The following is a 26,788-nucleotide window of genomic DNA, read 5'->3' as shown; positions in this document are numbered from 1 at the left end:
CCACCCGTGTATATTTCATCTGCCCCAGTGACTTCACTGTAGGAAAAGGAAATGTAGGAAAACAAACATCTCAGAGACTAAATGTCTCTGTTTCCCAGAGGTCAGCACGAGACTCTCAGAAGTGAGGTTTGTATGCCAAGGTTGTTACTCTGGTGATGAAAGATGATTTTGTTTTGATGGGGAAATCAGCCTTGCGAATGACTGTACTTGCTGTTTATCCAACTTCCTAGTTCTTTGCCTCCTTTCTATACCATGGATTCTATACCTTGCTCTTTGTACCTTCAGAACACTTCTTTTTTCAGACAGGCCTTAGAATTTCCTTGACTATAACCAAGAGGTCCAGCTGAGTGGTATGGGAAGGGGTAGACCTCTTATCCTTTATCAAGGAAGGGAAGTTGCCCCTTGAAATAAGCAAAGATTCAGAACCCAAAGTTCGAATCGTTTTACCTACTTGAGAAATCATGTAGTTACAGAGCTAGTTGGTGAGAGATGGCAAAATCACCACTACTGTCTTGCTCTGTTCCCTGAAACTGAAACATTAAGTTTATGGATAGCCCTAATCAACTGACAGCCCTGAAGAAGCCATGCCCCTTGGTCAGAAATGCCTCCCTCCGTCCTTGCTGCTTTAATAAACTCCTTACCACCCTCCACGTGGTACCTCCTTCCTGAAACCTTTCCTTGCTTAATCTCTGCTCTGTAGTCTTAGAGCACACTGTCCACACATTGATTATAGGATCTGCACAGTGTGTTACAAATATTTAGCCCCTGGCCGGGCTCCTCTGTTAGACCTGGGCTCTTTCTAGAAGAGGAGAGAATCTTACTCATATTCCCAGTCTCGGATCAGTTCTGGGTCTTTGCACATGGTAGGAATCACCCCAGGTAATTACAGGAGATGATGTGTGGCAAACAACTGGCCCCTCTTGACAAAGTGGCCATGTTATTAGCAGAACCTATGGACAATCAAGCTTCTAACTGAAGCTGACATTATCCTAAAATAGGAAGCCACATCAGTGCTGCCTTTTGACTGATAAATGTCAGCTCTCATCCCATCCAAATAATTCCTGACTCTCCAACGGGGCTCTAATGGAAGATCAAAGAAGCTCTTAAGACCTGGTGCTCTTCTCCATTTCAAGATGTGGGTTAATGCTGCAGGTTAATTCTGAGCTCTTGACTCTCTGCAGGAATGGCAATGGAGGAGTACCTGACCTTTAATTCTAAGCGAAATATAAAAACAATGGAGAGTTTGGGAGGGTGGGAGAGTGAATGTAGGATATAAAAGACTAAGTGGAAGGTTGAGGTGGAAGGAATAAACAACATTTACCTAAGAAGGGATCTGTGCTATCTAATACTGCAGCCACTAGTCACAGGTGGCTATTGAATTTAAATGTAAAGTAATAAAATAAAACAATTAAATATTCAGTTCTTCAGTCACACTAGCCACATTTTTTTTTTACTGGCATATAGTTGCTTTACAATGTTGTGTTAGTTTCTGCTGTACAGCAAGGTGAGGTGCAGGTATAGGGCACTGCCATTATCAGAGTAAGTTCTACTGGACAGCACTGGATACTGTGTTTCCCTTGCAGGTGGGAAACCTGACAACTGGAGAAGTTCAATGATTGGGCCCAAGGACACACAGTAGGCCCAGGACTGGGACCCCAACCTCAGGAACCCCAGGCTGGCCTCATAACACTCAATAATGTGAGATGTGCCCACTTTCACTGTTTTTGTTTGTGTGGGTCAAAGAAAATGAGGCAGGCTAGCAAATTTCAGTTGATTTCCCAAAAAAGAGCCAGCCATTCAGTGCCCTTCCACTAAGCAAACTTACCGAAAGAAAATTTGTAAGTAGAAAGCTCGTGGCATAGTAATTATCTTAAATGGAAAACTTGACTTCTGAACAAAACTTGTCTTTATACTTAAAATGCTAAGTTATGTGGCCATCAAAGCACCATTTAATCACTCAATATCAGGTGAGGAAGTTGCATGCAAATCAGGACCTCAGTGCATACACTTGTAGCCATTTAACTGCCTGCTACTGTACAGTAATTACGTATTATTGTGTTTTTAAATATTCGAAAAAGAAAAAACGAACGTTTGCATCTTTTGCATATACATACTTGTGGTTAGGGCTGTCAAACATCATGCATTGATGTGAATTATTTGGCTTTTCAAAATGTTTCTTATATGTGTTCAAATTTGTCTCTGGTATTTTGAGCTGGTTTCAGTACTAGAATGATGTATCCACGCTTGACCTCCTGTAGAGAATATCAGATTTCTTTATACATTTAAATTGGATTTCCAGAAACCGAGGAGGTGAGTTTTCAGACCTGGGGCAACATTGAAAATACCAGTATGTGGGGAATGTGTGTTGGTGTCATAGTTACGGGGACATTTTTTGGACGTGGTGTTTCAGAAAGCTAACAGGATTTTATTGAACTCACAGGCAATTCATCTTCATACGTTTGAGCGAAGACATGTCTATCCTGTTTCTTTTAGCACCTTGGGTGATGGTGCTGAGAGCTAGACTGTTGATTAGAAAGTAATATCCAGCTGGTGTTAAGGGGAAGTTTCCTCTCTATTCCCTGGGTCACGTATCAATAGTGTTGGAGTTATTGGACAGAAAATTACAGCATTCCGGACCAAAAGTGACTTAAAGCAGTGTTATCTCACAAAGCAAGGAGTGCGGAGGTTGCTGGTTTTAGAGTTTGTTAATTCTCTGGTGGGACTAGACCATCCCGATGCCATCTTGTTGCTCTGCCCTCCCCTCCCCTCCATGCCTTTCATCCCCAGGCTTGTCCCCTCAGTGTCACAAGTTAGCACATCTCTGGGCAACCTGTTTGCAACAACTGTGTCCGAAGGCTGGAAGAGAAGCAGTTTCTCCTCACATGTCTTCATTACAGGAAGAAACACCTCTTCTAGAAACCTACCCTGACATATACACACCCCCCCCCCCCACACACACACACACACACTACCTCTAGCACACTGCCTCTGACATCTCACTGGCCAGAACTGGGTTATGTGCTTATTCTTAACTATCAGAGAGTCTGGGTGTTTCAGCTACTCAGTGATGTACAACAAACCACCTAAAACTTAGTGGCTTTAAACAACAAGTTCTTACTTCCTGTGATTCTGGGGTCTGACTGGGCTCACCTGGGTGGTATTTCTGGGTGGTGTCTGCTGGAGCTGCAACATCCTAGATAACTTCTTCACCCACATTTCTTTTATCTCGGCTGGGATGACCAGACTATCAGGGGCTGCCCAGACCTTTCTCTTTCTTCACGTGGCCTCTCCACGCTGCCAGCTTGGGCTTCCTTACATCATGGCTGCCTCGGGGTAGACTAACTTCCTACATGGTGGCTGACTTCCGAAAGAATGTGAAAGTAGGAGCTGCAAAGCCTCTGAAAGTGCAGTCTCAGAAGGCACAGAGTTTCAGTTCTGCACTCCAGTGATCAGAGCAAGGGTCACCCAGACTCGGAGGGGAAATCCACTCCGGCTCCTGATGAAAGGAGTGGCAAAGTCAGATGGCCCAAGACGTGTAGGATGGAGGAATTGTGCGGGATCCGCGGTTACTACAAACTGAACTTGATGATTCAGACCTCACTGCGGCATCTGCTTTGCTGCCCTGGTCATAGCCTGGACACAGCCTATTTAAATGACCTTTGAGAACACAGTGCCAAGCATTGCCAGGCTCAGGAAATGATACCATGCACCTAAATTCCATTTGAGAGAACTGAGTTAATCCGGCCTCATTTTCTCTAAAGGTGAATTAGTAAAAGAATAGATTACCATATATTTAAACAGAATAAAAATGTGCCTGGGACTGATAAACAATAAATTCAGCAACGTGGCAAAATGAGAAGATTTGATCCATTGAAGTGGCATGTCCTTGGGTTTTGTTATATTGACTTTCACACTTTCTGTATGTTGAACATGACATATAATTTTAAATAAAAATAATAGAGTACTGTAGTGAGCTCGGGTGTCCTTAGTGAGAAGGAGAAGGACATTTCTAGGTGATTTTTCATTGCTCTCTCTGACTGAAGGGTCTCTCTTCCCAAGGGCACAGCCCCAGATGGGAGGGCCCTGCGTATGATGGGAGAATGCCAGCGAGGGTGGTTCCAGAGTCTAGGGAAAGCTCAACAGCTTAGTTAACAGCCTGTCTTGACACAGTCTCAAATCTGTGCAGCTGTCAGAATGCCTGGAAGCCATCAAACTCTTAGAGCACCAACACATAAGGATGCAGTAACGTTCAAAAGTAACCTGATTTGGGGTGAAATCAACTAAGATTTTACACTTGATTCTGGGACAGGCCAGTGAATGTGGTAATTACAAAAAATTATGAGAAACAAACACACAAAACTTGACAGCTGAGAAATTCTATCCAATGGTATACTTTTTTTGAAAATTGGTAAAATCTGCTAAATTTTAAATAAATTAAAATATTTAACTTTGGCCAAATTTCTGCTTTTCCAGTGAAATGGGTCAGTGTGGTTTATGGGGACACTGAAGTTTTACATGATCTGAGAACCATAGCTCAGGGAAAGGGCCAGAAAGCAGGGGAACTGGTCCAAATTTGAAGCTAAAATCCCATGTTTATAGTATTCTGGTATTGTTTTATCAGAGTGTACTTACAGTATTATTTACAAAAACAAAACCATGACACCTGTTACCATTATGGTTCACTAGGGGAAACTTCTTACACATGGTCTCATTTGGCCTTCACAAGCCCTCTGTGAGATGAGACAGTAAAGATTCCCATTTTACTGATAGGGAAACTGAGATTGAGAGAGGTTAAGTAAATTGCCTGAGGTTGCACAGCTAGTAGGAAATGGAGCTGCATTGGGACCCAGGACATCCTGACTTCAAAGCCACTACAAGATACTGCCTCTCAAAGAAAGTCCAGGAGAGCGCCTCAGCCTGGCTTAGCAGGCTCAGGACGTCGGGATGAGTTTGCTTCCCCCCAAGCCAGACATCCCTCTTCCACAGCATTTTGTTGGTTTTCAACTCCAGACAGCAATTGTTTGCTTTAGTTCATTTACCCTGTGCTCTTGAGTCCTCCTTCCTCATTCCCCACTCCATCAAATTCTGCAAAGGAAGTAATTTAATCAATCTACATAAGCGTGCTGCCAAAATCCTTTTTTCCAGACCTGCTGGGGAAACAGTTCGATACCAGCAAGCACAGTTTTACATCTCAATGAAACACATGTTTCAGGAGTGGCTGTCCTTTAATGACAGAGAGAGAGAGAGAGAGAGAGAGAGAGAACACATACATACATACACAGATGATGGATATAGATAGAGATAGAAATGGATAGATAGATACAGAGATAGAGATGGATAGATACATACATACATACATAGATGATAGATAAATATAGACAGATAGAGATAGGTGGATGTATAGATAGATAGATATGGATAGATAAATACATACATACATAGATGATAGATAGAGATGGATAGAGATAGAGATGCATATATACATAATACATAGATGATAGATAGATATAGACAGAGATGGATGGATGTATAGATAGATAGATATGGATAGATACATACATATGTACGTACATATATGATAGAGATAGAAATGGATAGAGATGGATACATAGAGATAGAGATAGAGGTGGATAGATAGATAAATAGATGCAAAGATAGATACACAGATAGATATAGACAGATTGAGATAGATAGATCATACCTATATATATCTTTTACACAAATGGAATCATCCTCTATATATCATGCTATGACTTACTTTTTCCTTAACTAACAACACTTTGACACTTTTCCATACCTCTCTATACTTTATTTTGCTCTACGTTACTATATTTATATATATATATTTATTTACTTATTTATTTATATATATTCTACATACTAGTAGAATGATTAGATGTTCCAAAACTTACTCACTGGGTCTTGTGTTAATGGACATTTGTTTCCAGACCATTGTCATGTCACACAAGCCACAGTGAATGTGTATATTATATATACATGAATATATATATGAATGAATGTGTCCATGAGATAAATTCCAAGAGGTGGGATTGCAGGGTCAGAGGCCATATGCACTTAGAATTCTGACAGATGTGGCCAACATGCCGGACTAACTCATGCTCTTACCGACAGCGTACGAGGGAAAGAGCCATGTGTTCACAGGGGGACGGATAGAGCTTTGAGAGCAAGTTTGCAACTTATTTTCAAGGCAGGTCCAAGCAGAGCCCTAATAAAGGAGGTGACAGATCCCAGTATTTAAAATGCCTTTCTTCTAAAGTCCTTGAACCACTGTGTGGTGAGGATTCACTTGAGTTGCCTTGAACTTTGGGTTCATGAACGATTTGGCGTCTAACCCCCTGTTCCAAGAGGAAAATGGTCTTGTGCATCTCCCTAGGAGTTAGCGAGGTCCCCAGAGGGAAGCTGAGAGTCGTGACGTGTAAAGGAAAACACAGGTGACCAACTGATGTCTTTTGCTCAATTAATCACAAGTGAGCAGGACAGGTAACCCATCCTCATGCAGCATGAAAGGCTAGGTTCAGTTTCATGACATCCCGGGTCCCTTATGCCACTTACCTACAGTCGGTTAGCCAGAAAAATTTCAAGAGAACCATTTTAGGGGCCTTTCTTTCATGCCTGAGAGCGGAGAAAAATCTTAGCTTCTAGGGCCAGATGACAGCTTTGGAATCTCCAAGTGAAGGTTCCAAGGTTAGTCACTGCCGTGCAATTCTGCTGCTGTGACTGGTTTGAACACTGGCCCAGGATCAACAGTTGCTGGAAAAATCAGGCCCCGCTTGTCAGAAAGAATGTTTGTTTCCATTTCTGATTAATTTGGGTATTTTAACCACTTAATGGTGCACCATGTCTCTTAGAGTAGGCATTGAATTGAGTTGCCAGGAAAATAGCACCTTTAATGATGAAAGTAACTTTGAATATCTAAGGAAGAACTTTGATTCATAACCTTTTTGTTTCAGAATGTTTTTGAATATAGTTTTCGAGGGTTACAGGTAACATGCCCAGGATGTGATGCTGACCTGAAAGAACATTTTGTCGACAAGATACCTTTTGTGTCGATTCCAACATTTCAGAAGGACCCAGAGCAGACAAGCTGTACCCTGAGGGCCACATGGCCCATGAAGAGAGACGCATGCATTGCGTTTCATTAACGTAACTTAGCAAACTTTCTGGAAGATTTCTTTCCCCTCCATCCTATCTAAAAAGAAACACAACTAAGCACCAAATATTTTTCTTTCTGCCAGTGTTTTGGGATTTTTCTTGGCTCATTTATTTTTTAGCTCAGACATTATGGAAAACTTGATTGCCTTGCAGACATATTTCTGGGCGGCTGAGGAAATAAAAAGGAAGTACAGCTTGGTTTATTTCTTTTCTACTAGGAAATAATCTCCAAAAGAATAAAAATGCTGTCTGCCACAGTTAAAAATCAGAGGAGACAAGATAAGCATTGCCTTGGAAAATAAGGAAGTTGTTTATGAGAGACACTGAACGTCTTTGCTGGGAGGGAGGGAGAGAATCTGTAGGTAAAGTTGCAGAGATTTTAGATTTTTCAGCATGATAGGGAAAACCCCCAAACTCTGAGTTTTTGTTCCTTCTACTGTAGCTTAAATAATATTTACATTTTGCTTCATTTCTGAAAGGCAAATTTGTATTTTAATGCTTATCGCCTAGTCCCCCCCCACCAACAAAAATGATGGATAGATAGATAGACACACACACTGGCTATTTTACCTGAAGAGAAATTGGAAAACAGGTTCTTTGAGGGCAGAAGCATATAAAATTGCAATTTCTGTAGGTGAAAATGACCAGATCGTGGCCATGTTTTACAGTTCAACCTAACAGGATATGCATCTCAAGCACACTTACACTTTTGCTTGCATTTACTAAGCATTTGGAACTTGGTGCAAATCGTCAACCACGCAGTTTACGAACGATCACTCTCAAAGTCAAGTTGCATACCTGGAGATCTAGTTGATGCTTTCAATCCTACGTGCTCGATTTCTTTAAAAATTCCTTAGTCTTCATGCAGCTAATAAGCAACAGTCATAATCCCTTGTTTGTCCACTTGCCAACCCTCCCAGTTGGCCAGCAAGCCTCTGGCTTGAAATCCCATCCTGGGCTCGTGTCCAGTTTTTGTGAGTCTCCTGGTCCCTTCCCTTTTCTTAGCCAGCACTCTGGACGACAGTCAGAAATCAGAAGGGCTTTATTTCCCTAAGCAAGTCACTCCTTTCAGCATTTCTGGCATGGCTTTGGCACAGTGGCCTTCAAAATGATGACCACAGTCCACAGTAAGAAATACGTTTCCCATAATGACTGAGGCTGCAAGCGGCGTGTGTCTGCAAACTCAGACGAGAGCTTCACAAAACAACCCTTACTCTTAGTAAACGCAGTGAACTCTGCTGCCTTGCAGTCTACTCTGTTTCATTTGTCAAAAGGTGCTTCTTGCTCCCCACTAAATTGATTTCACAACCCACAGGTTGGGTTGGGACTCATAGTTTGAACAATACTGCTATAGTGTACTTGCCTCAGCCTGGGAATTTTAAGTTTGGCAGTCAATCACAGGCTTGCTTATATCGGCAGAAAATGGCAGGACTATTCACTGCTAGGAACATGGTAAAAAAAAAAAAAAATCCTTCGGTGGCTTTCAGGAGACTTTTCCTCTTTTTTTTTTTTTTTTTTTTTTTTCGCGGTACGCGGGCCTCTCACTGTTGTGGCCTCTCCCGTTGCGGAGCACAGGCTCCGGACGCACAGGCTCAGCGGCCATGGCTCACGGGCCCAGCCGCTCCGCGGCATGTGGGATCTTCCCGGACCGGGGCACGAACCCGCGTCCCCTGCATCGGCAGGCGGACTCTCAACCACTGCGCCACCAGGGAAGCCCTCAGGAGACTTTTAATAGCCGCGGAATAAACAGGTATTAAGTTGATTCATGGAAGAGTGCCTCAACCAAATAATCACAAGGGGTTAAAAATCTTGCTGCCACGTACTCAGAAGGTAGATAGGATCCCACAGACTTTAGCTCCAGAACTTTGCTTCCCAGGACAGCTGACAACAAAAGAGGGTGGCCTGCTTTCCAGGTAGTTAGGAATGCAGATATTCAGATACAGGCAGTAGAGGAGAAAACTCATGATGTTGATTTGGAAAGCCTGGCTCTGACTGCCCGTCATGACTCGTTTCCTGTCGGGACCAGGAAAGGAGTCTTCTGTGGGTTTCCAACCACCGGCTGCTTCATCCAACTCCCAACTTCACCCAGCCTTCCTTTTACTACGTGGGGCCACAACTTGCTCTCTCTGGCCACCTAGGTGAAAACTTGTTTTCTAGATTTGGGACAAACTAAAAGACGTTCTTAAAACCTGAAGGACATCATGCATCCGGTGCTCCTGATACCATGATGTATTCCTGTCCCAACTCAGAACGCTATTCAGTACAGCTTCGGAGCCGCAGCTATTGTGAAAGCTCTAAGTGTACAGAAAATCCAAGACCAGTGCCTAGTCAGTTCTGTGCTTGGCAGTTTTCTATGAGTTAACGTTCCTTTCTCCTCTTGGTCTTCGGCTACTGAGGTCTCTGTTTTAAGCTCATGCCAAAGTAGGATGGGAATGTATCCAGTGACAACAGAAAGTGGACCCGATCAAATCGGCCCAGGAGCCTGAATTTTCATTGCTTCCTATGAGGCAGTGTCAAGTTTAACTTCAAAGAGGCCACCGCAGGTGTTCTCCTTCATACTTTCGTGTGCCCCATCCCGAAAACATTTGAAGGCCATCAGGAGAGGGGAAAAAAAAAAAAAAAGGATTCTTGGGCATTCTACAGGATTGCAAAAGAAAGCTCCACATCTCTCCCACTGAAAGGCAGTGTTCTTATCTCTCCCAAGTGGGTCAGGAAGAGTGTTCCAAAGGGTATCAGAACCACGCAGGGTGACTCTCATTCCACCTACAAACCAGGAGATGAGAGGAAGTGATGCTTCCCTACAGTTGCTTTTCTGCTTTCTCTAAGCTGGAGGAACCACTCTTGGCCTGCATTGCACACAGAGTGGACGTGAGCATCAAATAAAACAGTACACACGAAAATACTGTGACAAACATGAGGGCAAGTGCTCAGTTCTCTTCTGTTTCAATCAGTCCAGACCTAATGGGGGGTAGGGGTGGAGGTGGGGCTTTTTAAGTCCTCGTAGCCCTTGGAGTGTGATCTTTATGGTGAAGGAGCAGGACTTGGATCTGAATAAAGGAAAGGGGGCTAAATCAGGGGCGCCAGGTTGGGGGAAGCCCCAACAGAGGGATTCAGTGGCAAAGGAAAGAATATGAAAAGGAAACTTGTCTAAGGGGCTGTGTGACCCCCTGCCAACTCCCTCATCGCACCTGCAGGCTATGCTGGATATTCCAGAATCGCTCAAGAAGAGCCTGGATTTCCACCACAAGCTGCGTGGTCTTTAAAGAGTTGCTTGACTACCTCCGTCTCATGAATGTTGAATATTATTCATTGGCATTTACCCAGCTTGAACTTCTGTCAAACTTGATAAGTAAGAAGGGCCATTTAAGCCCCAGTCTTATGCTGCTCCTGGCTAGTGGTGAGAATGTGCGTTTCCTGATACTAACATGATTGTTTAACAAAGAAAGAAAGGTAAAGAAAGGTATTGAGAGTGGTGTTTTCACGGGAAGAGAGAGATGTTGTGATGAGGAAATTTTGTCTCGATATAAAATTTCTATTTCTTCCAGTTATACCATGGTATTCAGCCTTGAAGCCGTTGTGGTTTCAACAGGAATAAACATAGCTGCTAGTGAAAGGCGTTGAGCTTGACATGGTGAACTCAGCCTCAGAGTAGACCGACATCCTGCAGCTCTATCTATAAGTGATCTAGCTGTTTGTCCAGATGCAGAATTTTGAGATGTTTAGAGGAGAGAAACCTAAGAGTCGAGGCTGGAGTATTAAACCATATGCATTAAGTCAACTGCATGAAATCATTTGTCCCTTGCCTCTTAGCTAATGATGGCAGCAGGGTTGAGTGGTAAAGAAATGGAGCACGTGGGATTTCTTTCTTTGCATCCATCGGTATCGTCTTGAACCACAGTGAAAAATAGTATTTAAAATGGAATGCTTTCTTTAAATGAAATAATGCCATTTGCAGCAACATGGATGGACCTAGAGATTATCATACTAAGCGAAGTCAGAAAGAGAAAGACAAATACCATATGATATCACTTATATGTTGAATCTATCAATAAAATGCGACACAAATGAATTTATCTACAAAACAAAACAGACTCACACATATAGAGAACAGACTTGTGGTTGCCAAGGGTTGGGGGTGGTAGGGGAGGGATGGACTGGGAGTTTGGGATTAGCAGAGGCAAACTATTATCTATAGGATGAATAAACAACAAGGTCATATTGTGTAGCACAGGAACTATATTCAATATCCTGTGACAAACCAAATGGAGAAGAATATGAAAAAGAATATATATATATGTTTAACTGAGTCACTTTGCTGTACAGAAGAAATTAACACAACATTGTAAATCAACTCTACTTCAATAAAATAAATTTTTTAAAAGTAATGCTTTCTTTAGAGAGTTACTATTTTATAAGAGCATGTTGGTCCTGGTGACCCCTGTGTTGCTGATAAAGGCCTGTAAATGAGAGGGGGCTTGTCTTAGTCAGCTCTGGCTGCTATAACTGAACACCATGGATTTGGGTGGTTTAAACAACAAAAACTTTATTCCTCACCATTCTGGAGGCTGGGAAGTCCAACACCAAGGAGCTGATAGATTCAGTGTCTGGTGAGGGCTCTCTTCCTGATTTGCAGACGTCTGTCTTCTCACTGTGTTCTCTCTTTATGGCCTTTGCTTGGTGCATGCCCTCAGAAAGCATGAGATTTCTCTGTCTTCCTCTTATGAGGATGCTAATCCCATCATGAGGGTCCCAAGGTCAGAGCTTCAACATATAAATTTGGTGGGGGGGACACAAACCTTCAGACAAGACGTAACTCTAAAAATGAAGATTTTTTTTTTTTTTTTTTTTTTTTTTTTTTTTTTTTTTTTTTTTTTTTGCGGTATGCGGGCCTCTCACTGTTGTGGCCTCTCCCGCTGCGGAGCACAGGCTCCAGACGCACAGGCCCAGCGGCCATGGCTCACGGGCTTAGTTGCTCCGCGGCATGTGGGATCTTCCCGGACCAGGGCACGAACCCGTGTCTCCTGCATCGGCAGGCGGATTCTCAACCACTGCGCCACCAGGGAAGCCCAAAAAAAAAAATGAAGATTTTTAAACGCTAAAGATCTTCTAACCTCAATGGTCAATGTAATGCAAAATTACTTTTACTCTAGACAAGTTGTGGATAATTTAGCAATTGTTAAAATGATGGCAGAAGTACCGTTTTCTAGAGGCGTTTTAGTTCCTTGAGACCTAGGAAATAATCAGGCAGTTAGGGTTAGATAATCAATCTTCTGGAAAGAAAATAAAATACTTGTGGTATGAGAAATTGGCTCTGTAGCTTATGAGGAAGAAAGGTAATAAGAAAGCATCTTTCAGGCAAGGCATCTTGGTGTTTGTAACCACTTTTGTGCCGTGGACCTCTGGCCGTCTTGATGAAGCCTGTAGACTTCTTCTCAGAATAATGCTTTTAGATGTGTGAAATAAAATACATAGGATTACAAAGGAAACTAATTGTACTGAAATAGAGCTTCATCCCTGGACCCTTTGAAGACTGTGGTCCATGGACCACAGATTCAAAGCTCTGTATACTTGAAGCCCCGAAGATGGGTAAAGGAGGGTGATAAGGTGAACAGAACAACATTCTCAGTGCATAATAATGACGATTTTACCAGGCAACATGAGGATGAAATACAAATTTCTGACTGATCTAAAGGTAGTCTAAGAGCCCATTGCAATGTTGAGGGAGAGAGCACCTGAGAACAGCCAAAACTGGGTCTGCAGAATCTATAGTTTTTCATTGATTCTTCTATTTCATTATTCTTCTATTATGAACTTTCCAGATGTTTTTCAATATTAGAAGTTTTTATTTTTCTCTTAGACAAGTCCACATGTTCCCTTTTCCTAGTACAAATTTTTTCAGTTCTCTACTGATAGAATCAAGGTACCAATCAATTGGTGTCCTGTGAAAGCTGAAAGTCTGTATGTAAATATAAGGGACAGATAGAGCATCTTCATGTAGTGAGCAGTTCTGAGCTCCTGCCACGCCAGATGTGTGCTGGTTGCTGGAGTCACTGGCCATTTGAGATGAGGTTCCTGCCCAGTGAGAGACAAGTAAAAAGGCAGTTTCAATACCGTGCTGTTACTGATTTTTTTAAGCTTGTTTTCTCAAATGTTGCCGCTTAAATAGAGGGTTGTGATATAATATCTCCTCCTTTTTCACAATTCTGGGTTCTTTTTAAATGAAAAATATATCATCCTTTTGTGCAAAGTATAATATTATTCTGCCTGTTCAAGAAGCAAAAATGGACTTTTCCTGAGATGCCGGCCGGGTCGTCCATCCCCCTGCTTCTGGGCAAGACGTTCTCAGACTTCACAGATACAATGAAATCTGCTTGTTTTTTTTTACTACATTATACAACCTCTCTTAGCAACTCATCCATTTTAACAATGCTCAAATTATTTCTCTTCTCCCATTTCTTTATAGCATACTTTATGCCTTTTTCTATAAATTCTGAAAATGGTGATTAGCCAGATACCATAATCATATATATATATATAAAATATATATCTTCTTGAATTAAAAAAAAGAATGGATTAGTAAGAGAGTGAATAAGTGTACTTGCAAGGCATTATGAATCTTTTCTATTTTGTGCTCTGTGATTCTGGTCCTCATAATTTCTCTGCCTGTCTTCCGTGTTCCAATATCATCAAGGATTCCTTTAACCCACCTTAGGTCCCCAAACCCCTCTTAAGATGGAAAGAATAGAACTAGACTTCTGCCTTTTTGGAAGGAAAATCAAGCTTAATAAAAATATATCCATGCACGGTACAGATATCATAGCACAATTATCGTCAAGTGAATGCATTATTAATGTCATTATCACTTAACTGAGAACATTGATTGTTTGGTAAGTGACAAAGGGCTGACTTATTGTAACAAATTTGAATTTCAAAGAAAGTGCCAGTAATTCCCTACACCTAGAACTTAAGTGTGACATTACTTTTGGCCATTAAGGAAAAGGACATCCAGAGGCAGTAGCTGAAATCTGGGACAGCACATTGATGACTGACTTTTTAAATTTTATAAGTGGCTTAATTCTACACATCTCTCTAACTGGGCCTTGTTGGCAAATGACATAAATATAAGCTCAATAACTTTCCACTCAAATTTTTATATAAATGAAAAAAACTCACATAACTCAGAGATTTTTAATCTTCAAAATGAATATAGGGCTTCCCTGGTGGCGCAGTGGTTGAGAATCCGCCTGCCGATGCAGGGGACACGGGTTCGTGCCCTGGTCTGGGAAGATCCCACGTGCCGCGGAGCAACTAAGCCCGTGAGCCATGGCCGCTAGGCCTGCGCGTCCGGAGCTCCGCAACGGGAGAGGCCACAGCAGTGAGAGGCCCGCATACCGCAAAAAAAAAAAAAAAAAAAAAAAAAAAAAAGAAAATGAATATAGAGGTTATACAGAGTCCCCAAATCAGCCTTAGCAGCATCACCTAGGAACTTGTTAGAGATGCACATTCTTGGGTCCTTCCCCAGACCTACAGAAACAGAAATTCCGAGGATAGGGCCCAGAAATGTGGGATTTAACAAGCTCCCCATGTAGTCTTGGTGCACACTGTAGTTTGAGAACCACTGATTTAGATTGGCACTGTTGGCATTTTGATCCAGATCATTCTTTGCCGTGGGGTGGCTGTCCTGTGTATTGTCGGATATTTCTCAGCGTCCCTGGCCTCTACCTACTAGATGCCAGTAGCGCCCTCTTCCCAGTCATGACGGTCAAACATATCTCCAGACTTTGCCAGATGTCCCCTGCGGGGACAGAATTGTTCCCTATTGAGAACCACTGCTCTAGACCACCCTCCAACCTTGATTGACAGTTACTTCTACTACAGGTGTGAGCTATTTTCTTTCCCTTCTCCCTTTAGAAGCCATGGAATTGGTAACTCATACCACCTACCGTCAAAAAATGCCTACTGAAAACTTAAACATGTTAAATACATTTTGTTTGAAAGTATTCCTATACTTTTTATAATTAATTATATGAGACAATCATGTTTTTAATAAAGTGTGGTTGATTGCTACTCTTTCTTCAGAACTTCACTCCAACACCTATCACTCAGGTTCTCTGAGCACACGGGACTCTCCCTCCCTGACCACCCACAATAACGACCCGGGTGTGCCCTGCACATTTCCTCCATGTTTTCGTTGGTGTTGGACCTCTCACTTCTGTACTCTGCATTGTTCAAGGTTATCCATCTTTGTATCCTCAGGACCAGCCCGGCACCTTACACACGGTGATCATAATAATGACTAACCTTAACTTCACACTTGTCGTGTCCCAGGCACCGTGCTAAGTGTCTTTAAGTTCATTTTCTCATACCACCACAAACGAGGCCAGTTCCTCAGTTAGTCCTGTTTGCAGATGAGGAATGTGAGATTTATAAAGTTTGGTCAAGGTCAAAGCGCCGAGAAATCATGGAGCTCCTTGGCCTCAGGCTGTTAGTCACTGCACTACTTACTGTAAGTGCTACCTGCATGTCTGGTGAATGCGTTCACTGCTTAACAAAGGATGAATGAACCAATAAATGAATGAATGATTGACTTGGTTCTTTAGAGCTAATGATGGAAGCTTTCTGATGAATTGCCTACAAGTTCATTCATCATCCAATTCTACCATGTGCCAATTATTACAGACTAGCTGGCAACGTTGGGAAGAATGGTTTAGAAACAGCCAAAACAGTACGACTTAGTGAAGTCATATTCAATAAAGGCAGTTGAGTTTGACCGTAAGTCTCCAAGGGCGACAATGGCTTCCGTCAGAAGGCTGTCTACAAGAGTTAGGAGGTTAATAAAAGAAACAGAAGGATAGAGGGAGATTTCCCAGACTCTGCGCTCCTCCTGGGGAGGTGGCAGTTTAGGGGTGAGGACAAAGCCCACTGATGTGTCCGAGTCCACTAGTTCTCCAGCCTCTGCTGTACATCAGAGCTCCCGGCAGGGCGTTTTCAAAATGTACAGGGTTGTGGAGGTGCAGCAGGACCTACTGAATCAGAATCTCAAAGGGCAAGGCCTGGCCTTTGGAGTTTCTTTTCAAGTCCCCAGGGCCCTCAGCTGCCCAGTGGCCCTCAGAGCCACTGTCCTGCATCGTCTTCTCCTGGATGGTAGCTAACATCCAAAGAAGCTGGCAGAAAAGAAGCCCACAAGAATCAGTTACAGAGTCAGGCAGCCCTCAAAAAGCCAGAGACACGCGCTTTCATCCTGCTCAGGTCAGAGCCAAAGAAGAAATAGGAATATGAGGGGCTTCCCTGGTAGCGCAGTGGGAATCCGCCTGCCAATGCAGGGGACACGGGTTCGAGCCCTGGTGCGGGAAGATCCCACATGCCGCAGAGCAACTAAGCCCGTGCTCCACAACTACTGAGCCTGCGCTCTAGAGCCCGCGAGCTGCAACTACTGAGCCCACGTGCCACAACTACTGAAGCTCATGTGCCTGGAGCCCGTGCTCCGCAACAAGAGAAGGCACCGCAATGAGAAGCCTGCGCACCGTAATGAAGAGTAGCCCCTGCTCGCCCCAACTAGAGAAAGTCTGTGGGAAGCAATGAAGACACAGCACAGCCAAACATAAATAAATAAATATATTTTTTTAAAAAAGAAATAGGAATATGGCCCAAAGCAGTGTGACATGATGACGTCCGCACAACAGGGCTCCCAGGACCTCTGGCAGCTTCTTTTTCCCTGACGTCTTCCCCCTCATGAGAGAAACTATCAGACCATGGAGTTCTCGGCAACAGGTAAAGTAGCAGCAAGGGTGCCTGACTGTAGGCCGTTCTTTCACAATAAAACTCTCTTCAAAAGAACCAGCAGTGTCCTTGGGGATAATCTATTTCAGCTCCCTCATTAATAGATTAAGAGGGTGCGCCCAGTTGGTATTGTTCAACTGTAAAAGTTTCATAAAATCAGAAGCGATTATTAATGCATGGGGCAAACTGCCAGAGAGTTTTTTAAAACAAAACATTTAAATTAATTTTATTCATTCAGGACCATAACATTTTATTTATCCTTGTGTGAATTTAAAATGACTGCTACATGTCGCCTTCTGTTTTCCCTTTCCAAACAAACATTTATGTTTGTGTTGAAACCCAAGATACAAACTGCCTGTTTTGAAAATATTTGGAAGAGGAAAGTATTACACCAGCCATGAACCAAGTGGTTTGCTGGGAAAAGCAAAGGACGAGACCTGGGAAGATTTCACGTTCTCTGATAAGAGCATATCACTCAGATTCCCTGAGTCTTGGTTTACAAATCCATAAACAGTGCATTACGTGAGAGCAGAGAGAGTGCTTGGAACTGAAAATAAAGCTGGTACTAAAGTTCTGGTTAGAGAACGTTAGACATCAAGACTGCTTTGGTCCTCGAAAGAATTCTATTCACAAACCGCTGGACTTGGAGATGATGCCTCCTGGCCAAGGCAGAAGCCTAGCAGTCCTCTGGTCCAGGGCTCTCAAACTGCAACCTGTGACAAGTAGTGAGCATGAAATGAGGGAAGTGGGTCATATCCAGCCTTTTTATAATGCAAAACAATAGATCAGAATAGAACCTACCATAATACATCTCTCATGGAAAGATTAAATACTCCTTCATGACGCTTTGTTTTCAGGTACATGTGGCTGGGAGGTGTGGCAATGCAAGATATATCTTATTATAGACCATCTAGTCCCATACCTTCACTTTATAGATAGAAAAATAATATTAGACCACAGATATTATGTGACTTAAAGTTGCACTATTATTTAATATAACTTGAGAAAATAAACTATTATTTAATATAACTTGAGAAAATCAATTTAATATAACTTTAAAAAATCAACTCTATCCTTTAAAAAACTCAGTTGTTCCCCAAATCTTGATTCAACAAATGAGGACACAAATTTTCCTTAGAAGAAAACCCCAGAGCTTATTGGAGGAACAATAGCATCTGTTTCCATGGGCTCTTGGAAGAATAGCTTTATTCTGTTCAATGAACCGGGCTCTGTGTTAAGTGCTGTGTATGAATTACATCATTTTAATCTCCCACAGTAAGACAGGTGGTCCCCCTTTACAGATGAGTAAACAGAGGTTCAAAGAGACTGCAGTCACTCCACTAAGTGAAAAGGCTGCTGTGTGAAATCAGAGCCTGAGCTCACTCGCTTGGTGGCACTTTTTCACTTTCTCCTCAATCCATAAATAGATGGACAGATAAAGAAAAATAGATTTGATACCCAAATTCTAATATGTTCACATATATTTAGAGTTTAGATATTATATATTCTAAAAGTACAAACCTGATCAGAGAGTATAAAGACTCAGAGAAAAATCAATGGAAAAGCAAACAATGTAAGGTATTTGAGTGAAAACTTTGCTGGTAGTGCAATTTTCTGTAAGGCTCAGGGTTTCTTAAAATTTAGTGAAGCAAAACCACTAACTGGGAAAGCAACAGTGTGGTATTTTTGCAGTGATTTAAATATGATGAGGGACTTCCCTAGTGGTCCAGTTGGTAAGACTCTGCCCTTCCACGGCAGGGGCCGTGGGTTCAATCCCTGGTCGAGGAACTAAGATCCCATATGCTGCACGGCCAAAAAAATAAAAATAAAAATAAATAAGTATGATGAATCTTTGCTTCACTTTCTCGAGCTAGGTACCCTGTGAATTTCAACTTCTTTGTATGTCACACCTAGGATATAATATATATGTACATATTTTTTAAAGGAAAATTGCCACTTTATTAGGGAGGCAATCCTATTAAATGAATACATGCCCAGGAGTATTCATGTGACAGAAGTCATGTTATTCCTCACTGGTTATTATTTTAAGCTTCTTCCGTAGGCTGCACATCTTTAATATTTAAAATGTGGTACTATAAAATTATTGTTCACATATACATCATTTTATATATTTGGAATATACATTTATTTGGACATATCGCAGAGACATTTACACAAAAGTAACTACAGTGTGTTTTATTAGTGACCGAAGAATTTTCAAGAGTGATTTGATCATAATAGAAAAAGAGAAATGGGCAGGTTGGAGAGAAGGAAAGAGAGGAAAAAGGAAACAGAGAGAAGGAATGAGAGTCATCAAAACTGGTCATTACAAAGGCCTTACAAATTACTTATGCACACATTCATTCCTGGTTTCTTGAGGTAATTAATTGGAAAAGTAAGATAATATTATGCATGTATGTAACCCACAAAGAAAGAGGACACAAGGGAATCTATAGAAACTTAAAAATAGTTAACACTAATTTGCTTCCCCAGTTAACCTTATTGCTGATCCCTTTGTTTTTTGCTCTAAAATGTATAATGTCAGTCCATATAAACAGTGTTTCAATATAGTATATACCATTAGGCCTGTGCAAGTACCATCAGTTGCACAGAAGTAGAGATTAGGAAAAGTCATTTGCCACTCAGACTCAATTACTGAATAGAAATAAAAATAATTTAAGGCTGTGCTCTCCCAATTACTCTTAGGAGAGCACTCTTTGAAATTACAGGGCAAAGAAGAATGGTGAAAAGCTCCAAAGATACTCTAGTCCATCCCATCCCTCCAGTCCATCCTGTCAATCTTATTGCCAGAGACACACCGCTCCTCAAAGTGTGGTCCTGAGACCAGCAGCATCACCTGGGAGCCTGGGAGAAATGTGAATCTGACTCCCCTGCAGACCTGTTGGGTCAAAGTCTACATTGGAGCAAGATGCTCAGGGGAGTTGAGTGCCTGTTAAAGTTTGAGAAGCATTGGGCCATAGCCTTGTAAGAGGAAAGAAATCCAGGGCTACCCTGGAATAGTTGAGATCCAAGGTGGAGAAAAAATTCCAAGATGCGATATGGTGATCATTGTGGGACATAGGAAATACTTGGAAGACATTTGGTGACACCCTTACAAGTCAGAAACAAAAGGAAATTAAATTGTCTCGGGAGAGATGAAGGTTAAGAGTCAGATAGAAAGAAACCTGAAATGCTTTATATCTGACCCATAGAAGCATGTGCGAGATCCTTTTAGGTGGATCAAGAGATAGCGTTTTGTTTCTATCATGCGTTTTGTTTCTATCGCGTTCATTTTTCAGGGACCTCCTGTTTATGGCAAATGATACCGGTTTTCCACTTGTAGTGGTGATCGAATTTTTTCTTTGTAAAGTCTATTTCAGCTATTTTAAGTGGGTCAATTTAAAGAACTATAATAATTAAATAATGGGGCAGATGGATTGCGGGTGGAACACAAGTGACTAGGAAGCAGGCTTGCTATCTAGGTCAATATCACATTTCACAGATGAGCACCATGTTTAAAAAGAAAGAGGGGGCTGCCAACCTTTCTATTTTGCCAAATAAAGATATTTGAAAAACAGAGCAAACCAACGTTTACTATCTGCTCTCACCACATAAAAGAAAGAATATTTTTAAAACCCCGAAAGCAAGAAAGCAATATTAGCAAAAAAAAAGGATAGACCTTTCCAAGAAAATATGGTTGGGAATCTTAGAAGGATACGTACAGATGGGTCCAAAGTCCTTGCCAGACAAGTCTCAGAATTTAGTTGTTTTTATTTTTTTGGTGGGGGGGGGGGGGAGGGGAGAGATGGGGTTCTAGAAAGTTATGAAGGTAGTATTGTGGCACCTGAGGGGATATCCCATACCATGTCAAACTCATTAATATTTCTGTAGTGAAACATGAATATTTACACTGAATTGATGAAGATTTATAGAACACCCATATGAAATCAGGTCAGCTTTTACCACCAAATAAGTTATGAAAAAACTTTCAGTTTCCAGACGGTTTTGGATTTTGAAATTACAAATAAGAAATTGTGCTCGTGTATGCCCTTTTTCTTCTCATTTTGCCATGAAGCAGGGGGCACGCCACCGCTCACAGGCACAGGTCCGAGAATGATGAAACGTGAAGTGTGTGTGTGGCCTCTGCTCATAATTTCTTCTAATTCTCCAGTTATAACCATAGCCCTATGGTCATGAGGTATATTAATTCCTGTAATATTCTACCTTATAATTATTGAGGAGACTTCCCAAATGATCAAATGTAAGCTCTATGAGGAAGGAATGTCTGTTTTGTTCACTGATGTAGCCCAAGCACTTGAAGGTGTGCCTGATACATTACAGGTGCTCAGTATTTGTTAAATAAAGGAAAGATTTGCAAGTTAACAACCCATGCAAATACTAAAATTACCATTGGCATGGTAATGGATATAGAGAGTTGAGTTATGGTGTGTGTGTGTGTGTGTGTGTGTGTGTGTGCAGTTCAGAGCAATCTGTTTCATTCTTTCTGTGAAAAAACTACATGTATATGTGAATGCTTCCCATTGGTTCTACTGTTGTAAACAGAATTTGGCTAAGGGAAACCAGATGATGATGTCATACATTGAATCATCTGAAACTGAGTCAACACAAATAAGTATTTGGGACTGATGGTTATTTTTTAAAGACAATATTTAATTTTCTTTGCTATTTTGGATACACATGGTCTAAAAACAAGTGAGAGTTCAATGAACTTTTTTTTTTTTTTTTTTTTTTTGCGGTATGCGGGCCTCTCACTGATGTGGCCTCTCCCATTGCGGCGCACAGGCTCCGGACGCGCAGGCTCAGCGGCCATGGCTCACGGGCCCAGCCGCTCCGCGGCATGTGGGATCCTCCCGGACCAGGGCTCGAACCCGTGTCCCCTGCATCGGCAGGCGGATTCTCAACCACTGCGCCACCAGGGAAGCCCTCAATGAACTTTTAATAGGAAAAAAGACCATGAGCACAGTAAAATCATTCAACATAAATAATAAAATAATGCTGTGAAATTTTTAAAAGAAACTGCTTAGCAACCAAGGATCTGAATTGATTTTCACGGTCACAACAAAATGTGACTTCAGCTGGATGAAATGTGATGGCAAAAAAAATAATAATAATAAGATAAAGCCTAGTATAATCATGACAGTTGTTCCAGAAAGAGTGTTAGTTTGGTTTTCTTCCCTTGACTCCTATGGGTATGGTTTTGATGAAAGTATGATTAAACAAACAAAAATTCTTTGCCAGGGAAAAAATTATCCCCAACTAAGAGTAAGGCAGTATCACTCTCTTTGAAGTGAAGGCAACATGTTAGCACATCGTAAATTATTGGCGATTTTTTCAGAACTAAGAAAATCCTGCAGGCACTTACCAACCACATTGTATAATGTGAAATTTTACATGGTTCATGATCTTACTGATCCAAAAATTATAGAGCTCAATTATTAATAAGTAATATTACCTTCTATCCCTAACAAGCCCTTGGCTATTATAATCATAATCATAAACAATCATGATAATTGCATTTGCCAGGCCCTGTATAATAAATATTAGTCATCTTACAAACTTATGAGGTTAGTATCACTGCCTCCACTCCCATTTTACAATTGAGGAAATTAGAATTCAAAAGGTGAAATAACTTTCTGCGTTTATACCACATAAGTGGCCAGCAGGCGTTGCAATCCAGATTCATCTCATCCATATACTGTCCACTGTACCACACCACCTTCTTTCAGCAACGTTTGCCATGTGAAACGCTTTGAAAATCCGTGGCTCTCTGGTGTAAAGGTAACTGACACCCAACAGCAAGCAATTCCAATGATTATAATGCATGTTTCTGCGTTTTTATCTTTTGCCACTGCTTATGACAGTAAACATACCCATAAAGTCAAGAGAACGCATCTCAGATAATAGTCTTTTCTACTTACCATTCTTTTCTTACTTAGTTACTGAAATTGTTCCTTCTGAAATAGATTTGTGGGGTTTCAGTTGTACAATTAATTGTTTTCTTGTACTATGTGATATCTTATTTTTTTCTTTTTAAAAAATTTTTATTGGGGTATAGTTGATTTACAATGTTGTGTTAGTTTCAGGTGTACGGCGTAGTGATTCTGTTATACATATACATGTATTCATTTTTTTTCAGATTCTGTACCCATATGCGTTATTACAGAATACTGAGTAGAGTTCCCGGTGCTATACACGCAGGTTGTTGGCTACCTATTTTATATACAGTAGGGTGTGTGTTAATCCCAAGCTCCTAATTTACCCCTCCCCACCACATTTCCCTTTTGGTAACTGTAAGTTTGTTTTCAGAATCTGTGAGAAAAAGAATAGATACATGTATATGTATAACAGAATCACTTTACTGTACACCTAAAACTATCACAACATTGTTACTCAACTATACTCCAATATAAAATAAAAAGTTAAAAACAAAAAGAAATCCATGAGTCTGTTTCCATTTTATAAATAAGTTCACTTATATCATTTTTAAAATTAGATTCCACATATGAGTGATATCATAAATAATGAAACACTTAGTTATAGTTTTGCCAGGCACTACCGGAAAGGAAGTACAGAAAATCTATAATACAACCTAATTTATTTTAAGCAAAGACTCTCCATATGAACAGATCAAAGAAGGAAAATATTGTCATAGAAGTGAAGTGTAATTAAAACTATAAATCATCAATTCATTCCTTTAACAAATGCATTGAGTACCCTGGTATATATTGGAAATTGATAGAGGCGCTTGGGAGTATATTAGTAAACGATGCTGAGTCCTTAAAATGAAAAGAGACTTTAAAATATCCAGTTAAGGCTGATGGTTGAAATAAAACCATAAAGGCTAGAGATCGTCCCTTCAGTCACAAAATATGTGTAACCTAGAACATCGCTGTATTGTTTGTTCCCAAAGTTCGAACTCTGCACCCCTGGGTGTCTAGGAGATGGTTCTAGTTGGGCCCAGGAAGACTGCAGAAGAGGATGTGGCCTTGACCTGAGCCCACCTCTCCATTCACTGCCAGTCTGATTAGACCCAGGCCAAAGCCTCAGGGCTGTGCTCACCACCCTTACCAACCCTTAATTCCTGCCCATCTCTTCACAACAGCGATCAGGCCTCAGGCCACTAGCTGTTCCTCCATAATTGTATCTACCTACAAATTAATAGCCTTATTTCATTTTCTATATTTTTGATAACCTAGACAGGATTTTTCATTTAGAGTTGTGCTCTAAAATTGTCTTCTTCAGGGACTTCCCTGGTGGTGCAGTGGTTAAGAATCTGCCTGCCAATGCAGGGGACATGGATTCGAGCCCTGATCCAGGAAGATCCCACATGCCACGGAGCAACTAAGCCCGTGCACCACAACTACCGAGCCTGCTCTCTAGAGCCTGTGAGCTGCAACTACTGAGCCCGCGCTCCACAACAAGAGAAGCCACCACAATGAGAAGCCTGTGCACTGCAACAAAGAGTAGCCCCTGCTCACCACAACTAGAGAAAGCCCATGTGCAGCAACGAAGACCCAACACAGCCAAAAATAAATAAATTTCTAAAAAAAAAATTAAATTGTCTCTTCAAAAAATTTAAGTTTAAAAAAAAAGTGTAACTTGATTTGGAGGGAAATATCCAGCACAGTTGTTCTTCAGATGTAGCCAAAATTATGCAACTTGTACTTGAATGAGTAACATTTGGAAATGTTGGTTTTAAAGAAGTGGAGCTGAGACACGTGTCCTGGCCCTCTGTCCTCCACCAGCGACTCTTCTAAGCTGGACCCCCTGAAGACCTCAATTTGGTTTTCCTAGAAAGTGTGAGAGTTGAGCCAGATAAACCTTAAGAGTTTCCCAGTTCCAAAATTCTGTGCAGGGGACCAACCGTGAGGATGACCCAGGACCAACATTTAGCTGTTTAGCAGGTCTTCCTAGCAAACGGGGAGTTCATTTCCCCAAGAATGACACTGGGCTTCTTTGGGGGGACTTCGACTATGTTTAAAACAATAGTTAAACCTGCTAGTTTTCTACCTGTAGAATGCCTCCATTCCAAAGAGAATAAAATAATGGACATCTTTTGAAGGAAAATGACTAACGATTTCATCTCAAGACTCCTTACCGTGAGGCTTCCTGAGGTGTATGACCTGCTCTTCCCCCTCCCACGAAAGTTGCAAAAATAAAGGTTCCCAGGCCGGTGCTCTATCTCTGTTTTGGACTTCCCTCGTTTCTTTTCCTAACATGTTAGAAAGTTGTCGTTTACAATTACGTCTGCTCAATACTAATTTTAGCTAATAAAATGCAAACAGGTTTTGTTATGTCACGCCTTCCTCTAAACCCTAGCTCTGCACGCCCACTTCAAAATAATTCCCATTTTCTCTTTTGACTTAGGACCTTCTGTGTCTCCTTCACAGTTGAGATGGGCTGTGTCAAGAGTCAGAACCCCCAAGCCCATCTCCCCTGTGGGTCCATCTTCCCCCTATTTCCACCTCCCTCTGATTTATCTCAGGCCCCATGGACCCTCCTTAGTATAGATGTTTGTGTACTCATTTTATCTACCCTAAAGAACTGACAGCACCTGAGGGCAAGATTAAAAAGCATCATTTTAATGACCCTCAGAGCCTTACATGATGTGAGAGACCAGTGGCTATAGCAAATTGAATCTAAATATTCACTCTGTTGTTCTCCCAAATGATGAGAAAGAGGGGGAGAAGAGAAAGAGGGAGGGGAGGGGAAGGGAGGAGAGAGTGAAACTGATGGGCAGGGAGGGAGGTAAAAGGTAAAAAGTAAGGAAGCAGAGATAAAATGGTTCACAACGTGTGGTGCCTGGACCACCAACAGTAGAATTGAAGAATGGGGGCATTACCCATCCCTGACATACAGTATCAGGAGCTCCAGAGGTGGAGATCCAGTGGTCTGTGGTCTGACGAGCCATGCAGGCGATTCTAACGCAGCTAACTTTGAGAATCACGGGTACAGACCTTCCTCTCGCCTGTTTTCTCTATAAAATCTCTTTCACTCTTCCAGGCCAATGCTTATCAAACTTCAAGGTGCATGCAAATCACTGGATCTTGTGAAAACTGCAGATTCTGATTCAGCTGGTCTTGGGGCCGCCTGAGAGTCTGTATTTCTAACAAGCTCCAGGTGAGGCTCTCACTGCTGTTCAGTTCTAGAACAACAACAGCAACAACAATAACAAGAAAAGATATATATATATATATATGTATATATATATATCCTTTTTCAGATTGTCTTCTGATGAGAACCTCTGCTTCTATCTGGTAAAAAATAAAAGTATTCTGTTCCTCCCGGGTCAAAGTCAGAGGGCTGTTGCTTAAAGAATATCAGAGATGCTTTCTGTTTGCCCTGGTAAAACCCCTTTAATAACCTCACACCACAGTGCCGGTTCCCACAGCTGACTGCATTCCAAATTTAGCCAAACTCAGGAGTGGAGATTCTAGAAAGGTCCAAATTTTGTTCTCATTACTGTCTTTTCCCTCCTTTTCTAGAGCTGCAAATCTTGGGAAGTGGAATAGGGGAAAAAGAACAAGTTCTGACTTCTCTGGTTGTTTCATAAGCTGCATGCATTACAGGTTGGTGTAAATGCCCTGGTTGAAAAAAAACCAGTGATGGTTTGATCTTGTAAAAGAGAGGATTGTACTTGGGCTCCAGCACCAAATATCTTCCTGGGATATAGAACTTTTTTTTGGCTCAGGTCCTACTCCATTCAATTATACTAATTAACTAAAATATCCAATAAAAATTTTTACTCAGAAGAAACAGTGACAAGTTATTATCCATGCATGCCTAGAGAGGGCTATGTTTCGAACGTGTGTCT

At 41.5% G+C, this 26,788-nt stretch overlaps 1 protein-coding gene across 36 annotated transcripts in view; it reads left to right on the top strand.

The window, feature by feature from the left end:
* Nucleotides 1–26,788, top strand: part of THRB (thyroid hormone receptor beta) — a 380,110-nt gene that overhangs the window by 207,001 nt on the left and 146,321 nt on the right. For 9 of the 36 annotated variants that reach the window (XM_067033884.1, XM_067033864.1, XM_067033886.1 and 6 more), the window contains one exon: nt 26,460–26,543. The exons of the other annotated variants lie outside the window; for them this stretch is intronic. The gene's annotated coding sequence lies outside the window, so the exon portion shown is untranslated. The remainder of the gene's footprint in view (nt 1–26,459; nt 26,544–26,788) is intronic. 36 annotated transcript variants of the gene reach the window in all.

The sequence above is a fragment of the Kogia breviceps genome, chromosome 5 (genome assembly GCF_026419965.1).
Source record: "Kogia breviceps isolate mKogBre1 chromosome 5, mKogBre1 haplotype 1, whole genome shotgun sequence".
NCBI lineage: Eukaryota > Metazoa > Chordata > Mammalia > Artiodactyla > Physeteridae > Kogia > Kogia breviceps.
The sequence above is the reverse complement of the archived record's forward strand: the minus strand, read 5'-3'. Positions and strand labels throughout refer to the sequence as shown.